Here is a 22,787-nt window from a genome sequence, read left to right on the forward strand (position 1 = left end):
GGGAAGTAGCGGAGGGAAGGTCAGGGAAGATCCAGGGTTTGTTGGGGAAAATACCCCTACATATGACCCAGGGTGGTGGCCAGGACAAGGAAGCCCAGGTTTCTTGAGAGAGACGGGAGTCTGGGCTCCCCCTTTGCCTTGGACATTTCTCTTCTAAAGGGTTTTCTTCTCAAAAGCAACCCTGGGGCCAGGAAGGACCCTGGAAGGACAGAGTCAGAAGGTAGCCCAAGGGTGGGCAATGGGTGGTCCCAGGACAAAATGTGTCCACAGTTGGATGGGATGGCACAGTGTTTATGTGACCTAGCAACTCCTGTTACTGGTTTGGACGTGACATATGATGTGGAGGGAGGAGCCTCAGAAGCCTGGTTAAAGCCGTGGCTCTGCCAAGAGCAGCCCGTGCCCTCCCAGTCCAAGGCCCTCCCCTCTCTGGGACTCAGTCTCTTCACCTGCATGATGAAGGAGCCAGGTGATTTAAATGTCTCCTTAGTCCCCCCCTGTGCTCTAACGCTTCATGATTCTGAGAAGGCTCAGGGAAGTTTGCTGATTTCCCAAATCCACCCATTTGGCTAGTGGCTTTCAGTTAGGCCTTAATTTGTTGTGATTTCAACTCCATGTGGTTGAGTAATGGTTCCATTTTAAAGAAAGGAAAATGGAGGTATTCAATGACTTGCCTGCACTGAGATAAGTCTCCAGGTTCCTGATCCTGATTTGGTCCTCTATTCAGCAGCTTCCTCAGTTCTGATGTCCCATTCCTACCTCCCTCCCCCCATGGGGATCCTGCTCTTGGGACTGTCACAGCTCAATGGCTCAAAGGCTGTACCTGCAGTTCCCTCTAGAGGGCGCTGCTGCCTGGTGCAGTAACCTGACCCTAGCAGGCACTGGGAACCAGAGGTCCCGGCTTCTGGCTTTCTTGGGATAGAGTGGCAAAGTGGAGGATGCCTGTTTGGGTGTTGCTGGCACTTTCCTTGTCAAGAATTGAGAGGAATTTATAGTGCAGTGGTCCACTGGTTTGTTCATTCATTCATTCAGACTGTGCCCAGCACTGGTTTGGGCACAATGCACACCAGATACAAAAGAGTCCTGCTTGGGCTTCACAGGCACCCCTTCACAGGCACCCCTTCCTGGACAGTAATTTCTCACTGGATCTCGACCTATGAGGGCAGGGCTTAGTATATCCATTTTACAGATAAGGAACCTGAGGCTCAGAGAGGTGAAACAATTTCCCCACATCACACAGCCAGTCAGTGCCCAGTTCATGTGACTCCAAGTCAGTGCTCTTCCCCCTGCACACGCTGGAGGATGCACACATTGGGCTTCTTGCTGCAGCTAACCGTTCTCCCATCTTCTCACCCCTTGCTGGGAGCTGTGTGTGTGAAGAGGTGCTGACCCTGCACCCCCAGAAGCAGAAGGCATTATTGTGGCAACCGTGTCCCAAACAGCAACCTTCTTTGACCTCATGATCACATGTCCGTACCTGCTGATACTGTAACTTTCCATAGTGGGACCTTTAAAAACTTCAGATAATCATAACAGCTGCTATTTTATTGTAGGTCTACTCTGTGTCAAGTCCTTTATTTGCTTTATCTTGAATTCTCTCAGCTGTCTCACAAGCCCAATTTCACAGGTGCAGAAACTGAGGCTCAGAGAAGATGACTTGTCTAAGTGCTCATAGTTCGGATTTCAACCTGTATCTGGGCCACCAGGGTCCAAGTTCTCTCTACTTTACCTCTGCGCCCCTGGCTCTTTTTTCATTTGTTGTCTCCTCTTTATTGCCTGCCAAACTCTCCCTTCTTGCCCTCCTACCCCCAGCTTACCTTCCTGCTGTTACACACAGTTGGGCATGGCCTGACCCAATGACTAAATGAAGATCTGGAGCAGAGTTTCTTAGTCTTGGCGCTAGGGACACTTGGGGCTGTATAATTCTCTCTTGTTGAGGAGAAGGCACTGTCCTGTGCATTGTAAATGTTTAGCAGCATCCCTGGTCTCTACCCACTAGATGCCAGTAGTATTGCTCCTCTCCCACGGTGACAACAAAAATTGTCTACAGACACGACCAAATGTTCCCTGGGGGGCAAAATAGCTCCCCAGTTGAGAACCACTGCTTTATAGAAATGAGGGGTCAGGGTCAAGTTGATTATAACCTGTCTTCCCCTTTAGACCATGAGTGGCTGGAGGGCAGGAAGAGTGAATTGTTTTATTCACTGCTGTGTTACCCACACCTAGTGCTGTGCCTGGCATGTGACAAGTGCTGCTGAAAGAAGAATGAATGAATGAATGAATGAATGAGTAGTTTCCACGGGCATGGTATGTTTCAGGATGAGGGCCTGAAGGCCTAGGTTCCCTTCCAGATCCTCACTGACCTGCACTGGGCTGGCCTGGAGCACAATACCTTTTCCTCTCTAGGCCTTGGTCCCCTTTGCCATCTCTTAAATAAGGGTCCTCACTGGCCCTGAAGCCCTGGACGTCTGTGGCCTGGGAACTGCCATGTTCTACCTCAGAGGCCCAGAGTCCAGGGGTTGAGGAGAGGGGCTGTCTCCCAGGCTGGACATTAAGATCTGCCCAGTCTTGAGTTTCTCCTTCCTACTCTTGCTCCCCAAGTCAAATCAATTACAGAGAGACGGGGAGTACCCCCCCTCCCGCCCCAAGACCATATGCAGCAGAGGTGGCTCCTTTTTTGGGTGTGTGTCTTAAAAGGAAAAACATGTAACCTCAAAGGTAACCAAATATCCAAATCACGGTGCCCAGCATCACACACCCCAAATCCACCTATTCATGAGTTTAACAAAAAGCTTCTTTAGGATACACTGTAAGGCCATTGAGAGGGAGAAAAGTCGCCTCTTACACGCCCAGGCCAGCCCACAGGGCCGCCCTCCCAGCACACACATACACACACTCACACACACACACATACTCGGCCGCTTACAAGAAGGCTCTGAGTTTTTAAAAGTAAACTCTACCGTTTCCGTTCTTGCCCTGGATTCAACTTTTGAAAAAAGGAACCGTTTTACCGTTTTCCCTACAAATTCCCGTCTCTCTGGTCTTCCCTTTGCCTCAATCCCGCTCCCTCCCTCTACCCCTACCCTTGCCCACCCCCAGCAACCCATCCTCTTCAGTCACCACTCTAGCTCCCACCGTGCCCAGGGGCCCAGACCCCCTGACAGGGATGGGGCTGTTCTGTTAGGTCAGGGGAAGGAGAGCAGCCTCCCCAGGGGAGATGCCACACGGACAGCCCAAACTTTGCCCCCTGGAACCGGGCTTTCTTAAGGAAGGAGGGTGGTAGTAAAGCTCCCATCAGGACCCAAAGCATGGCCCACAGGCAGCCTGGTGACAGCAGGAGAGGACGGCTCCCGGCTCCCATTTCAAGATGTGTTCCCATCCACAGACCCCCTTTACCAGGGCAGTCCATTAGCCCTGTCCCTTCTTCTGCTCCACTTGTAAGCAGGCTTGTCCTCTTCCTTGAACTTGCCCTTCACTCCCACCTCCAGCTTCCATCCCTCGCTGCCTCTACTCCCATGATACTTAAGGGTTTTGTTTCTATAGGGGCAGCAAGGATGCCCCAGCGCTCGCCAGCTGGAGCCACGAGGCAGGAATTTCTCAGAGACAGAAATATCATCAGGATCAGAGTCTTCCAAATTCTTTTGATCACAACCCGCAGTAAGAAATACATTATACAAATACCAAATTTGTGTCTATTTGTGTGTATACATATATATTATCAACATATATACACTTATGTAGACCTGCATAAGTATATATCAGAAAGAAAAGTTTCCAGAAGCAATACTTACCTTTATGACATGGGAGGCACTATGAGATTATTCTTTCCTATTTCATTAAACTTCCATGAAATTAGTTTCAAAACCAGCAGTTGGACCACTCCTGTTCTAGATGTTCATGTGGGAGTGGACTAAAAATGACACTCCGAACAGGGTCCTGCGGGCTTCCCCTGGCTCAGTTGAGGTCTTCCTAGTATCCAACAAGAAGGGCCTTGGGGGGACCAGGTTCTAGCAGGAATCACTAAAAAAATCCACACCAAAAGTTGGACACACGGTCTTTTACTAAGACAGAACTGGGACCCCAAAGGGGCCTAGAAACCACTAGAGGAGAGGAATTCAGGTTTGTGGTACCTGCTGAGAGCCAAACAAGGCACCCACACTGGGTCTTTTAATTCTCATAAAAATCCCCAATCGGAGGTTTTCATCCCCTTTTTAGAGAAGAGGAAACTGAGTTTCCTTTGTCAAGGAAACCTTGCTTGACAAAGTCATGTAGCTAGTAGTTGGCCGAGCCAGGATTTGAACCTGGGTCTGCCTTGGCCGGCAGGCTGCCTGCCCACCCACATGGCTCTTTCCCACCAGCTCAGCAGGTGAGCTCTCTCTTGGACTCCCTCTCAGACTGGGGAGTCTGACAGGCCATTCTGGGTCTGTGAGGATGGAGAGTGCCCCATCTTGGCAGGCGGGGGTACAGGCTGCCTGGGATAGGAGTGTGTGTGTGAGAGGGTGACAGGGGCAAAATGTGTACCTGGGTGTGAGGAAAGGCATGGGGACAGGTGTGGCTCACACCAGACAGCGCAGGAGCTCACCCCTCAAGCGCACAGACTTCCTCCAAAGAAGTAATAATATATGTTGTTTTCCCCTCTGGATTCTTTGCTCTTGTGTTGATCAGAGGGCTTTCAAATAATAAAGGAAGAATGCCAATTTAAGTATGATTTTCACTGAAAATTCTAGGAAGGAAAAACTTCTACTTAAGATTAAAATCAGTAATAATAATAATATCGAACAGCTTTGAGTACTTGTCCAGTGGCAGGCACTGTGCTAAGAGCTTTGCTTGGGTCACATCACAGCTTCTGTTTATTGAGGACCCGCTATGGGCCAGCACTGAGCACAGAGTCTGGCACCTAGGTGGTGCTTAGTAGATGTCAGAGAATGAATGAATGAATATACCAGGCATTTAGCTAGAAACAGCACAGAAATACATCAAATTTAAACACAACTTGATGTAACCTGAGGAATTGCAGCATTTCTCTGAGAGATATTTTCTTCCTTTTGATAATTCCTCCAACCAAAACTTCTTAAACTGGAGAGATCTTTTGTTCTGTAATTTTTTCTTTCAGGTTAGAAGCGTCTCCCCAACCCCACACTCTCACCCCTAACAAGCTTTTGGGTTTTCTCCCCCATTGCTTTTCCATTCCTGAGTAGTCTCTTCCTGGCTCAGTGACTGACAGGCCAACACGCCAACATGGATCTTCACAGAGCCTCCTAAGCCCCTTTGCCCCTTCTCCCTGGCAGCCCAGAAGACAAGGAAGAGAGAGGACGATTTGATCCCAGACCTCCGGACCCTTCAATCAGTACTCATGATCAACTATGGCCTCAGAAAACCTAGATTCTAGTCCTACCCCTACCCCTAAGTCACAGTGCAACCTTTAGTGAATGATCACACCTTTCTAGGTTCACTTTCACTTATCATGAGATGAGATGAGTGTGTTTCAGACTGTCAGCTACCCGCCCACCGCAGCATCCAGGAACCAAAATGCCACACTAACCCAATTCAGCTTTGCATCTTCCTCCCTTCCCTCCTGGTAGCCAGCCACCCCCGCCCCCCCTGCCTCGGCAGAACTGGAATTTACACATCAATCAAAATGCAGAGACCTGGGCTCCTTAGTGGTGAAACCCTAGAAAAACCCCATCAGAACCCCGCTATGACTGCAAGGAGGAGAATGATGAAGAAGTTTGGGTTGGATCTTGTCCCCCAGTAGGAGATAACTCCCACCCCTACAGTTTGCTGTAGCCTAGAATGTGGCTTTCATTGGCATTGACAACTGCCTACCCAACCCCAGGGGTAGAAAGGGTTCCTGCTCCACCATCACTGGCTTCTTCTGCAGAGGGATCCAGAGATGGAAAGGCAACCCATGGCCATGTGTCCTCCCCTCCTCTCCTTTTCCTTGAGAAATGCCCCTTCTTGGTAGCATGTTCAGAGTGCTGCTCTTGTCTCCCTTGCTGGCAGCTCAGAAGCCCTGTCCCAGGCTCTGCCAATTCCTCCTGGCTTTCCCCCACCCCTCCGGGTGCCCAGTGGCCAAGGAAGTGGGACCAAAGGGTTCTCTCAGCCTCTACTTAGGCACCTGCTGGGTATCTGACACACTGCCGTGTCATTTCGTTTATTCCTCAGCCACTCTGCTGCTGAAGAGGCCTCCTCCTTCCCCACTGACAGAGGGCAGGCCAAGGCTCAGGAAGATGAAGCAACTCCCCCAGCTCAAAAATAGCACAGCGGGATTTGGACCCACAGTTTCCTGACTCTGGAGCTGCTACTCTGTCCACTATGGCTCCTCCCAAACCCTGGGGCTTGAAAAGTGGGTCCCTTAATTCTGGGGACCAGGAGACACGTGTCCCTTCACCCCATTCACTCTGAGTCTGCAACAGCCAGAAAGTTTGCTCAAGTCCACTGCGGACGCAGCCAGTGGATGTCGGGGCCCCCAGCACACACCTCCCAGCGGGGTGGGGGAGACGGAGGCAGCACAGCCTCCAGCACAGAGGGGGCAGCCACAGCACCGCTCCCGACTCGCCAGGCGCCCTGGGAGAGCCTCTCTCTGGAGGGCAGGAGACGGTTACCTTGAAGCGTTGGGCTCCCTTCTCCAAGAACTTCAGTCCCATACACTTGGCGAGGCAGCGGGGTCTCCTGGGGCCAGGAAGCCCGGGTCTCGCCGCGCAGAGGCGGAGACGCTCTGGGAGGGCGCTGCGCACCCCTCCTCCTGCCGGCGTCCTGTCCGCAGGTCCCCTCAGGCGGTGGCCGCAGCGGCAGCGTCTGGGTTGCGGAGTCCCGGCCGGCCTAGGGAAGGGACACTGAAAGGCGCCCGGAGCCCCCTGGCACCCGTGTCAGATGCCGGCCGGCGAGGGTGCTGAGAGAGAGACTTGAGCAGCGCCGCGCGCGTCCTCAGCTCTGAGAGCCCCCTCTGGAGCAGCGGGAAGGTAGGTGGGCGGGCGGGCACGGCGCGCGGTGACACATACATAGGGGAGGGCGGGGGAGGGGAAGGCCCAGGAGCGGGGCGGGAGGGGGCGAGCGCGAAGGGAAACCCCACCCCCGGGGGACCCGAGGGGCGGCCGACAAAGGGAGGGGAAGGCAGAGGCGTCTGGAGCGCGCTGGTCCCCAGCTCCGGACCGGCGCGCGGCTAGGGAAGCCGCCGGGCGCGCAGGGCGCGAGAGGAGCGCTCCCCGCCGCGGCGCGGCCCCGGCGGCCCCGGCGCCCGCCGGAGGACGGCGGCGCGGGAAGGGCTGGAGCGCCCGCGTCTGCAATGCGGTCGGCCTCTCCTCAGCCGGAGGGGCCCGGGAGGGCCGTACCCTCACTAGTAGCCCCTGCGGGCCCGGCTCTGCAGCCGCCGCGGCCGGACAGGGCTCCCCGGCGCCCGCGCGGGGGTCTGCAGCTGACGCCCCTCAAGATGCGATCGGGAGGGGCGTGGCCCCCTGCTCCCAGGCCACAATTCGGAAGGACCCTCCTGAAGAGCTGGCTGAAAGTTTTTGGGGATGGGGTGCGGCGACATGGCAGGGGAGTGCGGAGCGGGGCTGGTGGTGGCGGTGGGGAGGAAGTTAGGGGAGAGCTGGGAGGCGTGCTGGGGCTGGGAGCCTCAAGACCAAAGGCTGAGGGTTTTCAAAATCTAGGAGAGACCAAGGACATCTCAAATGAAGCAGGAATTCTCCAGTAGCTGCAGAGACCACCCTCCTTAATTTTGTTTCCACGCAAAAGAATAAAAGAACTAACAGGTTTTGAAGACCTTCTGAGCTGGTTGTTTAATACACATTAAAGTCTCATTTAATTTTCTCAAAGAGCCCAATGAGGTAAATAAATACACGTAAATATTACAACTAATCTCCCCTTGCAAAGAAAAAAAAAAAAAAAAGATGTGAAAACTGGGGCTCAGAGGGTAATGGAGTTACCAGTCAAGGTGGGGTTTGAATTCAAACCCAAGGTCATACTCTCTGCTGCTACACAAGCTGCTGGTTCAACCTTAGCACTTTGGGGGACCCAGGCTGGCTGGTGGCCTTCAGGGTCCTTATGGAGGAAGCTGCTGGTGATTGACACTAAGATTTAGTGGCCTTGGTCAGTGTGGTAGAAGCCGCTAGACCCCTCATTGGGCAGGGACTGAATGGAGAAAGACAAGAAGTTGGATCTTTGTGGGCTGCCCATTACAGAGATAACAGACCCAGCTTTTCCTTGGCTAAAAGGAGTCGGAGTGCCTCACTTTCCCCAGCGTGAGTCCTCTGGAATTGTGTGGGTATTTTACTGGCCATCTCTTCTGCGGGGCAGGACTGGCCCTGGCCCAGCACATTCTCTGGAGCTGGCCCCCAACCCTTCCCTGCACAGGACAGTGAAGCCTAGGGAGGGTGTGGTGCCCACTCCACCCGCTGGTCCGGGGAGCTGGGGTTAAGGTGTTCCACTGGTTGGCGATTCTGGCTTCACCAGTGTTCTACCTGAGTCTGTTGGCTTCTCCGAGTCAGGTCTCTAAGTTGCAGAGCACTTTGGGCACTGCTGACAGGACAGTGACCAGAACCCCTTAGGTGGAAACAGCAACTTTCAAAGAAATGGGATGAAATCTTATTAGTTACTGGCCCTAATGTTGGGACCAGGGGAAATGACCCTTCTAGAAAAAAAAAAAAACTTTAAAATTCCCACAGGAGGGTCATGAATGCTCATGTCAGTATTCATTCATCAGATGCTCTTGGTGAGAACAAACCACACCCTCATCTGTGAAATGGGGCCATATCTGACATATATCCCAGGACACGTGGGGTTAGTGAAGGACAATTCAATTCAAGGACAAATATTAATTAGGTAATTAATCTTTGTAATGAAGGGAATGAATGTTTATTGATCATCTAGTTTGTAACGAAACTAAGAAGCATATAATAGGCACCTTTTGTGTGCCAGACACTGCTTGATACCACGGCCTGGCAGGTGGCTCTTATTACCATTTTACACACTAAGAAGCTGAGACTAAGAGGCCTCCCAGGTAGTGAATGAGTGCAGGTTGGCATGACTCCACACTGCCTACCTTTACAGGCTGCAGAAAACCCAGCACGATGGGAAAGCATTTGGATACTTTAAAGACAGTGTTGAGAGAATCAAAGGACATGAGTGTCTGAAAGCCCTTGGTGGCATATGGACGTTCCCCTATTCAATGCAGGAGTCTACACAAGGGAACTCCTTGTGTAGTATTTCTGATCCTGGTTATCTCTCCTCTGCTCAAATACTTTGTAGCTGCCCACTGCCTTTTCCAGGCTGCCTGACCTGGTCTGCTGTCATAGGCAGGTTCTAACCTCTCACTGCTCAGAGTAGTCTACAGACTAGCACAGTCAGCTGGGAGCTTGTTGGAAATGCAGACACTCATGCCCACCCCAGACTCAGAATCTGCATTTTAATGAGACCCCCCCAGGTGTTTCCTATACCTGCTGATGTTTGAGAGGCACTGTGCTGGCATTGTTCAGCAGGTTTACTCATTACAGAACAAGAGAATCTCTGAGCTAGGAAGGGCTCTTAGAGAAGGTTGAGGACAACTTTTTCTGGGTCTTCACTCAGCCTGGGACTGAGTTCTGGGGCAGGGCACTGGAGACATCCCTCCTAGGATGCCATGGCTCCATAACCCAGTAATTATGGCTGTGTGTCACATCACCCCAAAACTTACTGGCTTAAGACTCATTTACTATCCCTCATGGTTTCTATGGGTCAGGAATTTGGGAGAAGCTCGCCCAGGCAGTTCCAGCTTGGGCTGTCTCATGGGGTTGCAGTCAGATGTCAGCTGCAGGCCCATCATCTGAAGGCTAGACCCAGGCATGAGGATCCAGGTCAAAGGTGGCTTACTCACATGGCTGGCGAGTCGGTGTTTGCTGTTGACTGGAGGCCTCAGATCTTCTCCATACAGGGCCTGCTGGTGGAGCTGCCTCATGGCATGACACCTGGCTTCCACCACAGTGAGTGATACAAGAGCACAAGGGGAAGCCACAATGCTTTTATGTCCTAGCTTTGGAAGTCACACATGGTCATGTCCACTGTAGTCTATTGGTCACATAAGGCCAACCCTGTATTAGTGTAGGAAGGGACATACAAGGGTGTGAATACCAGGGCATGGGGATCGCCGAGAGGCATCTTGGAGGCTGGCTTCTACCCTCCATTAAACTGACTGTTAGAAGATGGCCAGTCTCCCAGTCCATCTAACTGTATCATCATGTTATTGTCCCTTACATGGTGATACCATGTAAATGCCTCACTAAGTCCAAGTGTAAGGTGTTTTCAGAATTCCTCTGAAGCATCTTTCCAATACCCCTGTATGAGTAAGGGGTCTAGCCTGCTCTCTGGGACAACACATCTGTCTCAATTTCTGCAGGACAGGCTTCATTTAGCCCAAGGGGGTTTTCATATCACCCCTCTATGTCTCTCCACACAGCAGAATGCCCTCAGGTCCTTCAACTATTTCCCAAAGGAGTTTCCTTCTGGCTTCCTCACTCTCTGGAAACTCCTGTTTGTGGATGCCCCTCAAATGTGTAATTCCCAGCATTGGATGCCCAGGCTCAGCTGTGGACTGACCAGGGCAGAGCCAAGACAACCTTTCCCTCTCACTGTTAGGGCATTCTGCTCCTACTGGCACCACCAAAGATTGGTGAGTCTTTGAGCTTATGCTTTTGGTTGATATTGAAACTTGTGGACAGTTGAAACCATCAAACTGTTTTCATGCTGGCCACCACGAAAGGGCTTCCTGTGTATCTCAAGCAACAAAACAGGGTTGAGGAGGGGAAGGTTCCCTGTATGTTCAAGAGCATTGGATGTGAATCCCATGTCTGGCACAGAGATCTTGGGCAAGTTTTGTAAGCTCTCTGGGTCTTGGTGTTCTCATCTGAAAAATGGAGCTACCTTATGGAATTGTTGTGAGAATTAGAATGAGCTAGGATGTCAGCACCTAGCAAATGATCTGGCTCAATGTGCAAGGTAGTTAGTTTTCTTCCCTGCTGCCCTTCTTTGCAGTTTGATGTCCCTGAATAAGTGCATTCTCTTCTGTATGCTGGTTTCTGGGTTTGTAAAAGAAGCTAAAAATACTCACCTCATAGGAGTGTGGCAATGATTAATACTATATGTAATGTGTGTAGAAAACGCTGTGATCCTTTCTGGAAGCAAAGGGCCATAGAAACATGATAGAGAAAAGCGTTCTTATTGCAGAACTGGGCCGGGGAGTGGAGTCTTCTGAGAACTAGTGGAACATTTGAAAAGTGCCGTTTTATTTCTTTAACGCCGTGCGAGTGACAAACTCAGAGGGAAGTGGGGTGTTACCGTGTTGGTTTCTACCATCATGGTCATCATCATCGTCACCAATTACAAAAACACTTTTCAAGCAGGTCTGGGGGAAGAAGAGGTGTAGAAGGATGCTTCCCTAGGTAACTCCAGGCCCCAAAGCTCCTGAAAGCCTCCCCATCTTGCCTTTTCCCCACCCTGCATCCTATGGGGCACCTCCCACACCCGGGCCTGAGCTGAGCTGGCTCTTCTCTGCTCTTCCCTTTATTCCAGCCATCAGAGTCTTTGGGGACTGACCACCCAGCCCTTGTCACACTGGGCTTGATGTTTTCATTTTCTTTCACTGGTAAACATTGTGTCATTCTGGAAAATTTTTCCTAGATTTTTACGCATAATAGTACAGATACAAAATATGTATAAAATGAACAAATATGGTACCCCACAAACAAATGCTTGCTAGAAATGAAATATAAGAGGAACAGACAGCAACTCCATAGTTTGGAAATGATCTGCTAAGACACAGGCATGACTTTCCCCCACAAAACTTGGTACTCATTTGATATACGGTGCTGGAGAATAGTCATCTTGACATTTTGGTTGTTTCTCCTGATCTATTTGGTTTTTTAATGTGTATGCCTTCAAGAGGAGAAAACCAGAATATATAAGAAAACTCAGAATATGAGAAGAAGTCTTATTTAAGTAGATTACCTTTTATTAGGACATTTACTTGTTAGCATTTTAATCATGAAAGAGTCATAAAAATAGGCATTAAAAATGCTGGAGGGTTCTCTGACTGGTCTCAAAAATCCCAAGTTTAAAAAAATGCGATTTCAGTTTCTTCATGGGCTAGCGCAGCCTCATCATCGTGATAATATTTATTGGTTTGTTTGTTATTTATAATATTTATTATTGTGGTAAAATATAAGTAACATAAAATTCATCATTTTAACAGTTTTAAGTGTTTAGTTCAGCATCCATCCCCAGAACTCTTTCATCTTCACAAAATGAAACTCTGTACCCATTAAATAGTAAACTCCCCATGCCCTCTCTCCTTCCAGCGCCTGGCAACCACCACTCTACTTTCTGTCTCTGAGTTTAACTACTCTAGGTACCTCATATAACTGTAATCACACAGTATTAGTCCTTTATTGACAGCTTGTTCATTTAGCCTAATGTCTTTAAGGTTCATCCATGTTGTAGCAGGCGTCAGAATTTTCTTTATTTCCCAGTAATATTTACTGGGTACTTACCCTACGCTAGGCCCTGTGCTAAGTGCTTTGTTAAACCTCACAATGATCCTGTGAGGTCTTGTTGCCTCCATTTCACTGATGAAGAAACTGAGGACAGGGAAGTTTAGTAAGCTGCTCAAGTTCATGTAATTGCTAAATGGTAGAACCAGGCATCTAATCCAGGCCACCTGGCTTCAGAGCTCTCATACTTAAAGAAAATGTCAGTATCAGTCATTTATTGAGCACCTATGTGCTTGGTACTAGGCTAGGCATTGTACCATTCCCCCCCTCTTTCTTTCTTTTGATATATAATTTACATAGAATAAAGTACATCTTAAGTATGCACTTTATTCTATGTAATTTTTTTACATCGACAAACACCACTGTAATCACAACCAAATCAGGCTGTAGAACATTTCCAGCTCTTTAGAAGGTTCCCTTGTGCGTGTTCTAGTGAGTACACCTTCTCCTGCCCGCTTCCCCCCTCGGCCCCTGCCCCAGGAAGATCACTGTCCTAACCTCACTGACAGACCAGTTTTGTCTATTTTTTACTTGATAGAAATGGGATCTTCACATGAGTACTCTTTTTTTTTTTTTTGCGGTACGCGGGCCTCTCACCGCTGTGGGCTCTCCCGTTGCAGAGCACAGGCTCCGGACGTGCAGGCCCAGCGGCCACGGCTCACGGGCCCAGCCGCTCCGTGGCATGTGGGATCTCCCCGGACCGGGGCACGAATCCGCGTCCCCTGAATCGACAGGCGGACCCTCAACCACTACGCCACCAGGGAAGCCCGAGTACTCTTTTTTGTCAGGCTTCTTTCACTCAAACCAGAGGCAAACTGGAGAGGGTGTGGCCCACCCAAAGGGACAGCCACTAGCCAGCTCCAACTAAATGTTGCCATTCAGGAGTTCAGGCTCAATGTTGCTGGGTCATGTAGTAGTAGTAGTAGTAATAGTAGTTATTATTGTTGTTTTCCTTGAGAAGCCAAATATCTAGATTTTTATGGAATATCAAATTATGATTAATTTGAAAAGTTATAGTACATGTCAAAACACTGAAGGATAAGCAAAATTCATCTATGAGTGGTTGGATGAATACTATGGTGATGGCAGTGAGAATGGACAGGAAAGGACATCTGAAAGGAAGAATCAGAGACCCTGGATCTTGAGGGAGAGAGAGAGAAGCGAGCATGAAGAATGGCCTCGGGACTTCCCTGGTGGTCCAGTGGTTAAGACTCCATGGGGAACTTAAAAAAAAAAAAGAAAAAAAAAAAGGAATGGCCTCAACCTTCTGAAGCTGAATGGCTGGGAATGGGGAGTCCCTGTCAAGAGCCGGGCAGTCTGGAAGGGCAGCTGTCTTGAGGAGAAAAGACAGGGAGTCCCCTTTGTAGCCAAGTTGGGTTTTCCGAGGTGGAGGGACATCCAGAAGGAGGTGGCCAGCAGGCGGAGAGGAATGTGGGGCTGGGGCTTGGAGAAATGCTTGGCCTGAGATTCCACACGTCTGCTTTTAATATAAGATCAGGGAACATTAAATTCCAGTCGACAAATGCTAAAATATACTTTAATTTCATACTGTAACTAATTAAGGGAGAGAGTAGAAGGGCAGAAAAGAGGGAGGAAGACAGGCTGCTGGAGAGAAATGCGAGGATGCGCAGAAACAGGAAAGGAACGCCAGAGACCCTGACGCACCAAGGAAAAGCGATGCATGTAAGGGGGTTCTAGAGAAAAAGAAATGTGGACAAGTATCAAGCGGTGAGCTTCCATCAGCCGTAGACAAAACTAGGGTTTGACTGCATGACAGCTGCATCTTGTGGCTATTAGGACCTTGTAGCTAATGAATTTTTAAATTCATTTTTTGAATGACTATTGCATTTTTGCAGCTATAAGCACAAATACAATATGAATCTGATGCTTCGTGGCACTTACTCCTAGGCCCAAATAAATGAGATCAACAGCTATGACCTTCTTATATACACTGGCCAGATCTCACCATGGAACCATGGCATCAAGTCCACCTTAGGTCCCAGATCAAGTCAGAAGTCCAGCCCTGCAGAAGTCACCCCAGCCTTCCTGAGGATCCCTGGGTTAATAAGGGCATGTATAGCTCAGGCTAGAAGTTCTCCACAGAGTTGTGTCAGAGCCAGTTTAACCTTTGAGAGATGAAGAAAAGAGACATGGTAAAATTCATTCAGCTTAGGGGGTGGTGTCATTTAATTGTTGTTCTTTCTTGCCTCCCATCTTCCACAATTGAAGGAATAGGACCATTGAGTCCCACTATTGTGCCTACAGAGTAAAATGGACGACCAGGTCCTAAGTTGTGTGTGTGTGTCTGTGTGTGTGTGTGTATGTGTGTGTGTGTATGTGTGTGTGTGTCAAAGGAATAGTAGCCATACAGCTACCAAAGGGACACTTACAATTGAATTCAAAAACAGAAAATTGACAAATGAGAGTGACTTAAAGCCATAACAAGCAAATATGTATATATAAGAAAATTAATACTCAGTAAAACTCCCTGATTGACAGGTGATAAATGACAGATGCAGAGGAGAGAATGGTTAGCATTGAGTGGGGTGAATCAGGGAAGACTAAGAGGGCAAGGAAAGTCTATGAATATCTGGGGGATAAATAAATAGAAATTACAGTGGAGGGGCAGAGGGCTTCCTCCCAAAGTACCCTCAGTCTGCAAATCAGTTGTTGCCTGTGCCCAGGTGAGCTGGGTCCCACTGCCTGTCCAAATCTCACACCCGTAAATTTTCTCCCCATCACTGGCCCCTCTGCATGCCTTAGTTGGAAACGTGGCTTTTCCAGAGTCAAAAGCCAGAGCACAAGGCCCCTATTCACCCCGCTGGGTTTGAAATTCTCCTCCGAAATTCCTTTAACTGCAAACGCCTTCTCCCAAGTACACTGTGCATCTTTTCAAATTTCAGACATAAACAGCTGTGTAGCCCCACCTGGCAACCCCCTCTCACCTTCCTGATAAAAATAGAAGGGACTGAGGTGGGGAAAGCCGTGGGCACAGTGGGGTTTTGTGGATCAGCTGTTTGCACGAGTGTTCCTGACCCCTCTGCCTATTTTGGGAAGGGGTTTCTCTCGGGGAAGCTTGGAGCTGGATTCTTGGGGGATTTGTCATCCCTGGCACCTTGGCCCCTTCCATCCTGGGCCCAAGACGCATCTCTGTGGTTGTGTGTTTAACTCTGTGTCCCAGGGAGAAACACCTTTACCTGTGGTTATTGGCTTGGGTGTCAACTCTGGTGACTGTGGGGGATGGAAAAAGTGGTGGCAAGAAGTGCGGGGAAGCAGCTCATTTGCAGAAGCCACTGGTGTGAAAATTGTCACCAGGCCCCCAAGGCAGGCACCATGACCCCACGAGCAGGTGAAGGGCTTTTAGAGGTAATAAGCTCTTACCTTGTACACTTGGTTCCTCTGTATGGGACAGGGGTGAATGAGCAGTGCAGGGCGAACTGGCAAGTTCCATGAGATTGGCCTTATGTGAACTGTTCTAGGTCCAACTGTACCGTTTACCAACGATGTGACTTTGAACCTCAGTTTCCTCCTTAGTAAAAGAGGAATTTCAATATTCCCATAGAAAGATGCAGATGGGATCCTGCTGCTTCTCTGCTTACAACCATCCAGTGGTTTCTGGTTGCATTCAGGACACCACGGCCAACAGAGCTTGAGCAACCTGGCCCTGCCTCTCTCACCTCATCTCCCCACGAGTCACCTTACTCTTCCCCTCTGTGTTTTGGCTCCATTTCATCTTTAGATTGTACTTTATTATTTTTTTATATAGATTTATTTTTGGCTGCGCTGGGTCTTCGTTGCTGCACGTGGGCTTTCTCTAGTTGTGGTGAGCAGGGGCTCCTCGTCGTTGCCGTGTGCGGGCTTCTCATTGCGGTGGCTTCTCTCATTGCCAAGCACAGGCTCTAGGCACGCGGGCTTCAGTAGTTGTGGCGCGTGGGCTCAGTAGTTGTGGTGCACGGGCTTAGTTGCTCCACGGCATGTGGGATCTTCCCAGACCAGGGCTTGAACCCATGTCCCCTGCATTGGTAGGCGGGTTCTTAACTACTGCGCCACCAAGGAAGTCCCTCAGATTGTACTTTAAATATCAGAGAGGCCTTGCCTGACCACCCAACTTCTCTGCCTCCCCCAGTTTCTATTACGGCATCTCATCCCTTCCCTTCCTGGGCTAGACCACGCCTTGCTGGTGTGTATTTTGAGCTGTTTACTTGTGTAGTGTCCACCGCCCTGTCTCACCAGACTCTGAGCTTCAGGAGGGTAGGGACAAATATCGTCAGCTCCCATCTCAGTGTGGGGCATTGCAGCCTCCCAATCGATATTTGTTGAATGAATGAGTAGGTCTAGTTTGCTCTCCTTTGTATCTGCTGTGTCTGGCACATTTAGAGAATCTAGAAGTGAATCATAGTAACTCACATGCGTTGAGCACTCTGTGTTAGGCACTGTTCTAAGCGTTTTGTGTCTAGTAACTCATTTAGTAACCATAGTAATCTTACTGTTTGTTAATGGCCCTCACAACTTATTCCTGTTTTACAAAAAAAAGAAACTGAGGCCCGGAGAGGTCAAGCCCCTTGCTAGTGAATGGCAGAGCAGAGATTCAATGCCAGACAATTAGGTCCCAGAGATTGTGCCTTTAACCTCTCACCATCCTGCTTGAATGAGAAGTGAGTGAAGGAGAGCAACTAGCTCATTGCAGGGGCTCATAAACATTCAATTATCCTTTCCCCCTCCCTGTCCACCTGGTTGAAAGGGTCAAATTAGAGCTATATAAGACAGTAAAGATGTGTAAGGTATAAAATCTCTAAGGGTGTGTAGGGTGAGGCCTCTGTACTGATCAGCCAGGAGAATTTCCTGGGCAGGGTGGGGTTAGGAGAAGTCTAAATGACAGGAGAGAAGGGTGATGACAGGCCAAGGCCATGGGCTGAGGCTTGAGCTGGCAAGGGTGGGGAGCAAAAATGACTAGAAGCTACAGATCGCATGAGATAGCAAGTTAGACAATTGATGGGAGAAGAGGAGTACCGCTGAGATGCATTAGGACGTGAAGCTGAAGATGGTGACCCAGCAGGGCCGTCAAGTCAGGACCCACAGATGGGAGTTCTCCTTTTCCAAGATGAAACCACAGAAGATGTAAAGTTAGTTTTTCTTTAGTCAAACCTGGCAAGAAGTGATCGAGCTCCGTAGTCTGACGTCAGACGTCAGTTCATATGTCATGATTCGACTTCTGGCATTTGCTTGGCAGCCTAAAGTTTGCCACCTGTAGCTGCCTAACCCTGACTCTAACACTGTACCAGAATCTACCAAATCCAGAAGAGTTGGCATCTTTGACTCAGAGAAGATTATAGATTTGGAGCCTTCAAGCTGGGCAGGATTATGTGGAATCCTTACTCTTTCATTGTATTAGGACTGAGGTGTTGACTTGGACCCCAAATTAAAAGTGGATGATGGGGAAGCAAAGCAGCATGGGTCACTGGGAATAGTGATACTGAACTTGTTCTGTGCTGGTTGACCTTTGGCCCATGTTTCAGTCAGGATAGGCTGGGTTATGCTTCAGTAACAACAGTCCCCAAATCTCAGTGAGTTGAAATAACAAAGATTTAGTTCTTGCCCACGTTCACTGTGGATAGTTGGGAGCTTTGCACCAGGTCATTATCCTCCAGGTCAGGCTGATGGAGCAGCCACCATCTGAAACATTGCAGGTTTCCATGGCAGAGGGGGGAAGAGAGCCCTGGAATGTTGTATATCAGTAGTTAAATGCTCCAGGCCAGAACTGGCACACGTCACTTCTGGTTACAACTTACTGGCTAGAACTAGTCAGGTGATCCCATCCAGCTACTGTGGGAGAGGAAGTGTAATCCTATGTGCCAGGTGGATGAAAAGCTGGAATATTGTGAAAGGCATGATTACTGTCTCTAGTCAGTATCTCAGTGGTCGAATAAGGTTTGGGTTCCACCTGGCTATTTTGGTCCCTGGGATCCCTTCTTTAGGGGTCAGAATATCTCCCAGAATAGGTAAGGGTGATATGATGCGTGGGGGGCTGGGGGTGCAACCTGGATGGCCCCATTATTGGATCCTTGTTGCCAGAACAGCCTTCATACTCTGGCAAGGGTCTTGGACATTTGGTGGAACCCCATTTAGTGCCCATTTGCCTGTGGTCTAGACCCACTCTTCTGGAAAGAAAGGAGGGCAGCCTCCTCCTTGTGTTCCTTACCTGGGCATTTGGGACCTGGAGGCCCCACTTAAGATGTGTTCAAGTCTTTGACACAAGGTGGTGGGTTCAGTGTGCTTGCCAGGGTGAGGGCTCCTCTTCACTCTAGGATTGTTAGCTCTGCAGAAGGCCCCTTTCCTTCCCTGTGGCTTTCTTCCTTTTCTTCTGGGACCAGATCTTGGAGGCCATTGGGCTCTCCAAAAGGTGGAGGCATCACTTGAGTTGGTTGTGATCTTGCCGGCTATTCCCATTTGGGGACCTCTTGCAGGCTTACCTGCTCAGCTGGTCAGTGAGGAGCTCTGATGACACCTAAAAATGATACAAACAAGGAATGATTATAAGAAAAGAATGGAGCATCTTGTGCGGTGACAGCAAGGATGCAGGGCCGCTTTCCTAATCGTGGCTTGGCCCTGGCTCCAGGAAGCCTGCCCTTCCTCACTCAGCAAAGGAGGGAGAAGCTTCCTGGCTTATTGGGACAAGGGGAGGATATAGGCTAAGAGATTCCAAGCTGTCACCTTAGACAAGGCACACAGAACAAAATCCAAGGGTTTGTGCTGGGACTAAGGCCTGAGAAGCCTCAAATTGCTTCATTTTTGGTCCAGGGAAGCCATGGGGCCTTGGCCTGGGTCCATCCTTGAGAATCTAGGAGTTGAAATACTGTGGCCTGGGAAGAACCAGGAATGGGGAGTGGAGGTGGGGATCAAGAGCCAGGTCATAGGAGAAGGCCTAGCCACCCATAGCACCCCTGCGCTATGTAAGATAGGGCTCACCTGGAGGCAGGTAAAGGCTTCATGAGGAACCAGAGCTAGAGAAGGTGCAGGAAGGGACCAATGATTCAAGTCAAAGAAGTAGAGCCCTGGGAACATGAATGCCTGGCTGGAGCTGTGGATTGGAACCTGGGGTGGAGGAGTCAAGAGAAGGGACAACCAGGCAGCTTGTCTACAACAGGGGCCTTATTGAAGGTCATGTCTTGTCGCTGGGGCTTTGTTGGTGACGAATCTAGAGAAGGCATTGGCATGACTGGCACATGGCATAGCGTGGGCAAAGGACAGGAGGCAGAATAGAATGCCTGGAGAGGCCACCCTGAGTAAGCTTGACTCAAATGGGGAAGGGGCCAAGAAGATTCAGGACACACTAAGGGGTTCTGAGCAAGAGGAAACTGGCATTGATATTTCTGCTTGTAAAAACCCTGCCCCATTGTCAGGGCCCAGCTCAAATGCTACCCCATCTAGAGAGTTCTACCATAATCTAGGGTCAAAATATACCTTCTTCTATGATTCTATATCTGTCAGTTCTTGTCATAGGTGCCTTGTGCTCGAGTTAGTTACGGCTGTCTCTCCCAACAGCCTGATCTCTCTGTGGACAGGACCCCACCTCAGGGGACTCCCAGCTCAGCACCTGGCTCTCAGGTACCTGAGAAGCCAAGGGGAAGGCAGCAGGACATGGTGGGTCCTTTCCCCATCTTCCAGAGTGCTGCTTCTCCAGGGACGTTCCAGGACCACCTGCCTTCCAGGTACTTGGGCTGTTTGTTTAGAATTCACCCCAGACTTGCCAAATCTGACTTTCCAAGGTTGGCCCCCCAAATCTTCACTTTTTTGCTTTCTTTTAAAATTACTGTTGGGACTTCCCTGGCTGTCTAGTGGTTAAGACTTTGCCTTCCAGTGCAGGGAGTGTGGGTTCGATCCCTGGTCAGGGAGCTAAGATCCCACATGCCTCGTGGCCAAAAAACCAAAACACAAAACAGAAGCAGTATTGTAATAAATTCAATGAAGACTTTAAAAATGGTCCACATCAAAAAAAAATTAATGTTAATGAAGCATAATTTATACATAACAAAATGTACCCATTGTAATAAAGTTTGATGAGTTTTGGTAAATTTACACAGTCATGTAACCATCATTTCCATCATGATATAGAGCATTTATTTCACACCAGAAAGTTCTCTTTTGCTCCTTTGCAGTCAATCAACTACCCCACTTGGCTCCAGATGACCACTTCTATTTGTTTCTAGAGATTTGTTCCATAATTTCATATAAATGGAAACTCGTGATGTGGTAGGTTGAATGGTAGTCCCAAAGATGTGTCCTAATCCTTGGAACCTGTAAATGTTACCTTATTTGGAAAAAGTGTCTCTGCAGATGGGATTAAGTTAATGATTTTGAGATGAGGAAATATTTCTGGATTATCTGGGTGGGTCCTCAGTGCCATCACAAATATTTTTATAAGAGAGAAGTAGAGGGAGATTGAATACCACACACACACTGGGGGAAATCAGTGTGAAGACGGAGGCAAAGATTAGAGTGATGTGGCCATAAGCCAAGGAATACTGGCAACCACCAGAAGCTGGAAGAGGCAAGGAATGGAATCTCTCCCAGAGCCTCCGAAGGGAGTGCAGCCATGCCGACATCTCGATTTCAGTCTTCTGGCATTCAGAACTCTGAGAGAATAAATTTCTGTTGTTTTAAGCCACCAAGGTTGTGGTAATTTTTCACAGCAGCTTTAGGAAATTAATGCATGTAGTACGCAATTTTTTGTGTCTGATTTCTTTTGTTCAGCTTGATTTTAACATTCCTCCATGATATTTGTGTTCATAGTTCATTTTTCTTATTTCTAGTCGTATTTCACTGTATGGATATTCCACAATTTGTTTATTCATTTTACCTATTGATGAATATTTGAATTGTTTCTAGATTCAGAGTATTATGAATAAAGCTGTTATGAACAAGTTTCTGTGTGTGTGTGTGTATGTGTGTATACATATATTTTATTTCTCTTGGGTAAATATCAAGGGGTGGAATTGTTGGGTTATACTATAAGTATATGTTTAACTTAATAGGAAACTATCAAGTTCTTTCCCAAAGTGGTTGTACTATTTTGGATTCCCATGAACAATGTACAAGAGTTCCAGTTACTTCACGTTCCCACCAACACTTGATTTTGTCAGTCTTTTATTTATTATATATGTATATGTAATAAATAAAAATATATAATTCAACTTTAATTAAAAAGTTATGATCTATATATTATATATAATCTATAATAAATATACATATTTATGCTAGAGTTAGTTATAGGTTATATTTAATAAATATATATGTACTATATATAATAAATATACTGAATATATGTAGTACACACATAAATTCCGAAAAACACTTACTTGTTAAAAAAATGCTTCTTTTTTTCCAAAAAAAAAAAGTTAAAAAGTTCATGATAAGTGATGTACAAAGGTGATACTTTAATGTTACCGGAAGATTGAAAATACTAGTAGTTTTAACTATAGAAATATCTAAATATGAACCAAGTGATATTTAGTGTAAAGTGTAGATATTTAGTGAAGCGTAAAGTTGTAGACTTGAAATCTTTCATTTTTATTTTCTTAAATTTTGTGTTAAAAACCAACATAATTCTTCAAATGTTATTTCACAAATGTTATGGTCAAAAAATATGGAACGCTTCCCAAATTTACTTGCCATCCTTTCATAGGGGCTGTGCTAATCTCTGTATCATTCCAATTTTAGTACATCAGTCATTTAAATTTTAGTTATTTAAATGAATGTATAGAGGTACTTCACTGTGGTTTCAATTTGCATCTCCCTAAATAAGCATTTTTTGGTGTGCTTATTGGTCATTTGTATATTTTTCTGAAATGCGTGTGCAAATCTTTTGCCCATTGTGTGTGTAGGAGGTGTTGTTTAATTTCTTAGTGAACTTTAAGAGTTCTTACTGAACTTTACAAGTCCTTTGTTGAATATAAATATTGCAAATATTTCCTCCCAGTCTATGGCTTTCCTTTTCATTTCTTTGACAGTGAATTTCAAAGAGTGGAAGTCTTTAATTTTGATAAAGTTCAGATTTCCGGTTTTTTCCCTGTATAGTTAGTGTTTTCTGTGTCCCACCTAAGAAATCTTTGCCTACCAAGGTCAGAAAGATATTCTCCTGTTTTCTTCCAGAAGTTTTATAGTTTTAACTTTTATGTTTAGGTCTGTGATACATCTTGAGTTATTTTTTGTGTGATGTGAGGTAACAGCTAAGATTAACTTTTTTTCTTACAGATATTCAGATTTTTCAGCACC

General features: G+C 47.7%; 1 pseudogene; it reads right to left on the minus strand.

Annotated features, from left to right (window-relative positions):
- Positions 1 to 22,152: 22,152 nt before the first annotated feature.
- LOC114905283 lies at positions 22,153 to 22,252 on the minus strand (annotated as a pseudogene).
- Between the last annotated feature and the right edge of the window lie 535 nt (positions 22,253 to 22,787).

This window comes from Monodon monoceros, unplaced genomic scaffold (assembly GCF_005190385.1).
Source record: "Monodon monoceros isolate NGI ecotype Baffin Bay Population unplaced genomic scaffold, NGI_Narwhal_1 Super_Scaffold_21, whole genome shotgun sequence".
Classification (NCBI taxonomy): domain Eukaryota; kingdom Metazoa; phylum Chordata; class Mammalia; order Artiodactyla; family Monodontidae; genus Monodon; species Monodon monoceros.